This window comes from Podarcis pityusensis (genome assembly GCF_964106645.2).
Source record: "Podarcis pityusensis genome assembly, chromosome: 12".
Lineage (NCBI taxonomy): Eukaryota > Metazoa > Chordata > Lepidosauria > Squamata > Lacertidae > Podarcis > Podarcis pityusensis.
The window spans coordinates 47418061-47424175 of NC_138037.1; positions in this window are offsets into that span (position 1 = coordinate 47418061).

Sequence of the window (6115 nt, forward strand, 5' to 3'; positions counted from 1 at the left end):
ATAACCAATTTAAAAAATGGATGGAAACAATATGCAAATCTGATCAATTTCAAGATTTAGAACTCCTAATTAATCCAATTTAAGAGTTCATTTTTACCCTGCAGCTGCACTAATAAAAATGCACAGGACAGCCCTGTGAACTACCTAAAAAGGTGTACCATGTTATTTCTTTTAAACAGGAAAATTGTGAATTCAAGAGTAGTTCTTCAGGCAATGATATCAACACAATTTAAGGAGCAGATGTAGCCTTAGACTGCAATCTTAGGCACACTGGTATGAATGTAGTCCACTGAATTCAGAACAAACCGAGTAATAATGCAAACGATCTCATTCCACAAGGACAAGATCAACAGGGCTGTGGCACTGTGCTCTTGAAATTCAACAGCATCTATCACTAGAGGGCAGCAAGACTTAGGGAATAAATGGGGAGTGGCTGTGTGTGTAGAAGGGCAGGTTTTCCAAAGAGATTTTGGATATTTTGCAAACACGCTCAAATTATGGCACAAAAGCAGCAGCCAGAGAGTGCCATTCCTTCTCACTGTCTGGCTTGGGCTAAGGACAGAAGAGAGAGAAGATCATCTCTTGAACCCTGTGGAAGGTGAACAAGGACTGACTGACCAAGTAACCTCTACTATCCTAGCATCTGCAGACAGCCCACCTAGCGCATCTACGAATTCACCTGGTGGCCCTTTGTCAGGTGGGGCAGCTAGAAAAAGGAGGCGGATCCCCAAACACACTGTCCTTCCTTTGCAATCTGAGGGCCATGTTCCCTCCTGAGCAACTTTCCAGGGGCCATGCGCCTGTGCCAGATGGGGCCCGAGGCGAAATACAGGTGCAGCAAAACGACGTGAATCTTTGTGCAATAGGTGACATTCCAGCCAGGCACACATAACTCTCAAACTGGACAAAAGAGAGGCATTGTCACAGTTCAAAAACACATCCCAGCCAGTCAACAGCACACGAAGGAGGAGTGGAGCAGGGGCATTGACATATCAGAATCTCTGCTCGACCAAGGTGATAAAGCTCCTCCTCCTCCAGCCGAGTCCTCCAGAATCGCCTCCGACAATAATTAACGACCTGAGCCTCTGGCTCCAGGCACATCCCATTCAGCAGAGAATCAAAGCAGCACGCGGAAGTGATGAGATTTATGGCTACATGGCTATGCTTTATTTTCTAAGCTACGCAGACAGAAAAAAATACATCGTCTCTCTGTGAGAGCAGAGTGCAACCGAAAACAAACAAAGGAACAGGAAACCAGTAACGTCTCATCCGTCTCCCGTGAGACTTCCAACAGTATGGAATCCCAGGAATGTAAACAGAGTCCTGTGACTCCAAGCACTGCACAGTGGCAACACACAGAAACCAACATCACATGTGTGACCTGGGAAGAGAGAGTGTGACCCAGGAAGAGCCTCAAAGCTGGATAGAAATGTCGGAGGCTCCCAGGTCTAAGGTTGCCTGACCCTGTGCTGCACTCAGAGATGGCAACTTTCAAAGCCCTGTGTGGAGAGGCTGGGGATTGAACCTTGGACCTTTTGGGTGCAAAGCAGATTCTCTTACCGCTGAGCTAAAGCCCTTCCAATCACTCTTAAGGAGCAGAGTTCAAGGTCTAGTGTCTGATTCAAACAGGAACTCTGTCCACCTGTCAAGATTCGTGGGATTCCACTTATTTACCTTAATTGTAACTGATGTCAAGTGCAGAAACAGGTTTGGTTTGAAGTGCTTCTGTTCGCTCTAGACAGATAGCATGAAGCAAGCCTATCATTTTGACAGCTGCCAAATGCCAAGCAAGAATTTGAGTCTTCACACTGTATCCTGTGACTCAGCAATCACACTTGGTTTCGGTCTTGGATGCAGCTCAATAGCAGCCTTGCCTCACCCCCCTCTGCTTCGTGAACGCTGGACCGTCTGTCCAAAAGTGTGTCAGAATCGCAGCAAGAGAAAACATCTCTTTCAATGTCCCTGTATGCATAACGAGCTGGAAAATATGCAACCGTTTCATCCCGAGTTTGTGCCAGCTTTCCGTAGAAATGATGCATTTGGTGTTTGCCCTTATGCAAAACAAATCAGGGTTTAGGAATCAGCAGGACATCCCTGGTGCCGTTGAAATGTCATGACCCGCTGATTTGCACTGATAAATTAAGCTATAATTTCCCTGGTTGGCTTTAGGCTAGATGCTGTATCTCAGCTGCTGCCCCCCACTGAAGGAACACAGGGCTACAAAATGCTTTTGTCAGACAAAATGCTGGGTCAGACGAAAGGTCCATTTAATTCAGTATTCTTTTTCTTGCAGTGGCACTGAAGGGCCATTAGAATATTGTTCTATATATGATCCCAAAAACTCTTTGAGGCATTTTCTCTTCTCTCACATGTTATCCCAAAACCCCCTTCCTTTAAGGCCTGGAGGTTTTACACCAGCCAGAAGAGCAAGGCTATTTCTCCTCTCTTAGATGTTACAGAGAAGGTGGAGAATGTGTTGCTTAAGCAAATGAAGATAAGAACAAGGCTGGCAGGGCCTCTCAAAATTTTGTTCAAGGTTGTAAAGAGATAAGGAGGACTCAGGAATGCCCGTTGCTAATATGCCCATGTAAGGAAATAGAAACTTAATATACATAGCTGTCAACTTACAGATTTGAAAATAAGGGACCTGCAGCCTTGAAAATAAGGGACCAGCAGCCAAAATAAGGGACCTGCAGCCTCACCTGTTCCAGGCACTCCAGTCTTCCTGTCCTCCTGCAGTCTGGTCAAACTCATGCTGGTAGCTTCGAGAACACTGTTCAACCAACTTTGTAACCAGAGGTTCAACTGAATAGAATCTGAATCACATGCACCACAAGGCCTATGCAGCCTCAACTTAAGATGGCTCCCCAGCCTGGCTTTGCACTGCAAAGTTTGCAGCAGCACATGCAACAAAATGGCGTCCAGCATTCAACCCCCCCCTCAGCTTGCATTAACTAGCCACACACAAGGCATTCAAGCTCCACTCCCCAGTCGTTCTTAGACTTCTTATTTGGTGAGCAACACAGCCAAGCAACACAGTTGGAGCCTCCCTCCTCCCTGGCTGGCAGGGAGGGAGGAAGAGGAGCTGCTTCCTTTGAAATTTAAGGGACATCATTTAAGGGACATCCATCAATAAGGGACAGCAGCGGGACATGGCGCTGGAATAAGGGAGTGTCCCTTCAAATAAGGGACACTTGACAGCTATGTTAATATAACTTTCAATTTCCCAGAAATCAGGTGGTTTACAATAAATCAGGTGGTATTGTATTCTGCAAATGTATAAAAAGCTGGCTTGCTCAGAACTGAGTGTGCAGACTGCGAGCTTATTGCGCATCACCTTTGCTATGCATATGCATTTCAAATAAACCCTGTGGTACCACCCTGCAAGGTTGTTTTGCCACTTTGTGTGACTCTGTGCTCCGGGGACCCAACAGCAGACAAGGAAAAGGTCCTACAGCACAAGAGAGGTATGCTGTCCCTCGAGATTCTGTTTTAAGTATCATGGCCAATAGCCATTGATCCACCATGCTTTCATTCTCCTTATCCCTTCCAAACCCCTCTAGTCATTGCATCCTGGATTCCATAAACAAATTACTTATGGTGTGATTTCACAGACCCCTTGGCATGTGCCAGAACATGTAGAAGGTTCAGAGTGTGAATGGTGGCAGGCAGTGATGCTCATGCAGACATTGGAGGAGAGGTGGGAGCTTGAAGACATGGATGCAGTATTCACATGTTCCTGAACTGAACGGTAGCTTTTCAGCTTGAGATAAGGCCCCTTCTTATGCCCCTGTGTTTTCTTCTCCCCACTGCCACACACAGCACATAAGTGTCATATAAAAACAAAGTGTGCCTTTCTCCCCTTCAGTAATATTGTTTTATCTATGTGTGAATATATGCAAATTCATTCAGTTGATTAACTGAGTTAAACTTATATGATTTAGCACAGGGGTCAGCAAACTTTTTCAGCAGATCTTGAGGGGGGGGGGCGGACTATATTTTGGAAAGAAAAAAAATGAACGAATTCCTATGCCCCACAAATAACCCAGAGATGCATTTTAAATAAAAGCACACATTGTTCTCATGTAAAAACATCAGGCAGGCCCCACAAATAACCCAGAGGTGCATTTTAAATAAAAGGACACATTCTACTCATGTAAAAACACGCTGATTCCTGGACCGTCCAAGGGGCCAGATTTAGAAGGCGATTGGGCCAGATCCAGCCCCCGGGCCTTAGTTTGCCTACCCATGATTTAGCCCATAACCTATCCTACCTTGGCTTTAAGATCCATCAATGAGGCTCATCTCGTTCTTCCGCCTCCAGATGAAGTATGCAGTTCAGTATTCTGAGACAGGGCCTTCTCGGTGGTAGCTGCCCTGGTTGTGAGATGCCGTCCCCCTTGAAGTTTAATTGGTGCTTACATTGCTTGATTTTCTGTGCCACCTAAAGACTTAGGTACCTCTTTGTCCAAGTTTCTTTTGGTGGGGAGAGGGGCTGCTATAGTGAGGCCTGGTGTGTTTATATTAAAACGAGACTGTGTAAGCCTATGGTAAGATTTCTGTGTTGTTTTAATGTTACTTTGCATATATATAATTGTTTGGCATTTAAGGGCAGGATGGAAATGTTTGCTACTAACCCCAAAATGGAAAACGATCGAGGTCCCAACTAAAGAATGGCAACGTAAGCTGATGGAATATGCACAGCTTGCGGACTTAACAATATAGAAAAGGAGAACAAGAAGAACACACATTTAGAGAAGATTGGACAAAGTTTATTGAATATATGGGAAATAATTGTGTACAACTGAAAATGTTGGCAGCATGCAACAGTGTAAATAAGTTTAACAGTGTAAATAAATTCAACAGTGTAAATAAGTTTAACAGTGTAAATAAATTCAACAGTGTAAATAAGTTTAACAGCGTAAATAAATTCAACAGTGTAAATAAGTTTTGATTGATGTTATAATGGAATACTGAATGGTTTAGTTTATGTAAAATAAGCAGGGATTTATGTTATGCAAAATGAACCATGGAAAGAGAAGAAGGGAGGTCACTGATATTTTAAGGATGTTTAAATGAGTATTCAAAACTGTAAAACAAAAAATTTAATTAAAATTATAGATAGATGATAGATAGATATGAAATGTTTGCTACTACTATTCATACTAATAATATGATTGATTGATTGATTGATTGATTGATTTAACTAAATGGCAGCTTTTTTAAAAAAAAAAAAGAGTCTAAAAGTGGTTAAAGAAATGGAATTTAATGTCCTCTTTTAGAACAAGCAGTTCCCAAAAATCCTCTTGTGAATGTTCTTGTAATAGGTTCTCCATGTCAGACCTACATCTGCCAAGTTAACACAGTAAAATGTGGTTTATGTCAAGCCTTGGTCACTGCGTGACGTACTTTACAAGTCACCTAACTTAGCTTTGTGACAAAACGCTTGAACATGTTTTTCTCCCCCAATATGCCATCTGTAGCATTTTAATTTGATATGGAGCTTATGCCGTGAAATGTGTACAAAATTTGAATGATGTGTCCCTGTAACAACTAAAATATTGTCTCAGTTTCCCCCCAGGTATAACTGGTTAATAACCAGGGCTTTTTTTCCCAGCCAGAACTCGCCAGAACTCAGTTCCAGCACCTCTCAGGTGGTCACCATTGCCATTCTAAGAGAACAAGGGAGTTCATGGTGAGTTCTGGCATATCTTTTTGTAGAAAAATAGCACTTGTCCAATCCAGATGCTTGAATCCCCTGGATGTTAAAAATGAAAGAATTCTGAACACCTCAATTACTTGTAAAGCCTAAATGTGATTAGTCAAAAGATCATGGTTAAATACTTCTGCGTGAAACGGAGTTAATGGAACCTAGTGTACACTGAGCAGTTTTAAACCATCACACAAGTTTTAAACATCACAGTGGGCAGTCAGGAGGGTAAGAACAGCAAAAGGGCCACCTGACTTTTCTCCGAAACATTTGAAGCGGGCTTTTGCATTAACTCTGTAGGGAGAACTTTAGATTGAAAGTGGAAAGGTCTGTGATTACATTTCAGACTCGTGCCACAAGGCATTTTCCTTCAGGAGTGCTGTAGCAATGAACTGTGACCAGATG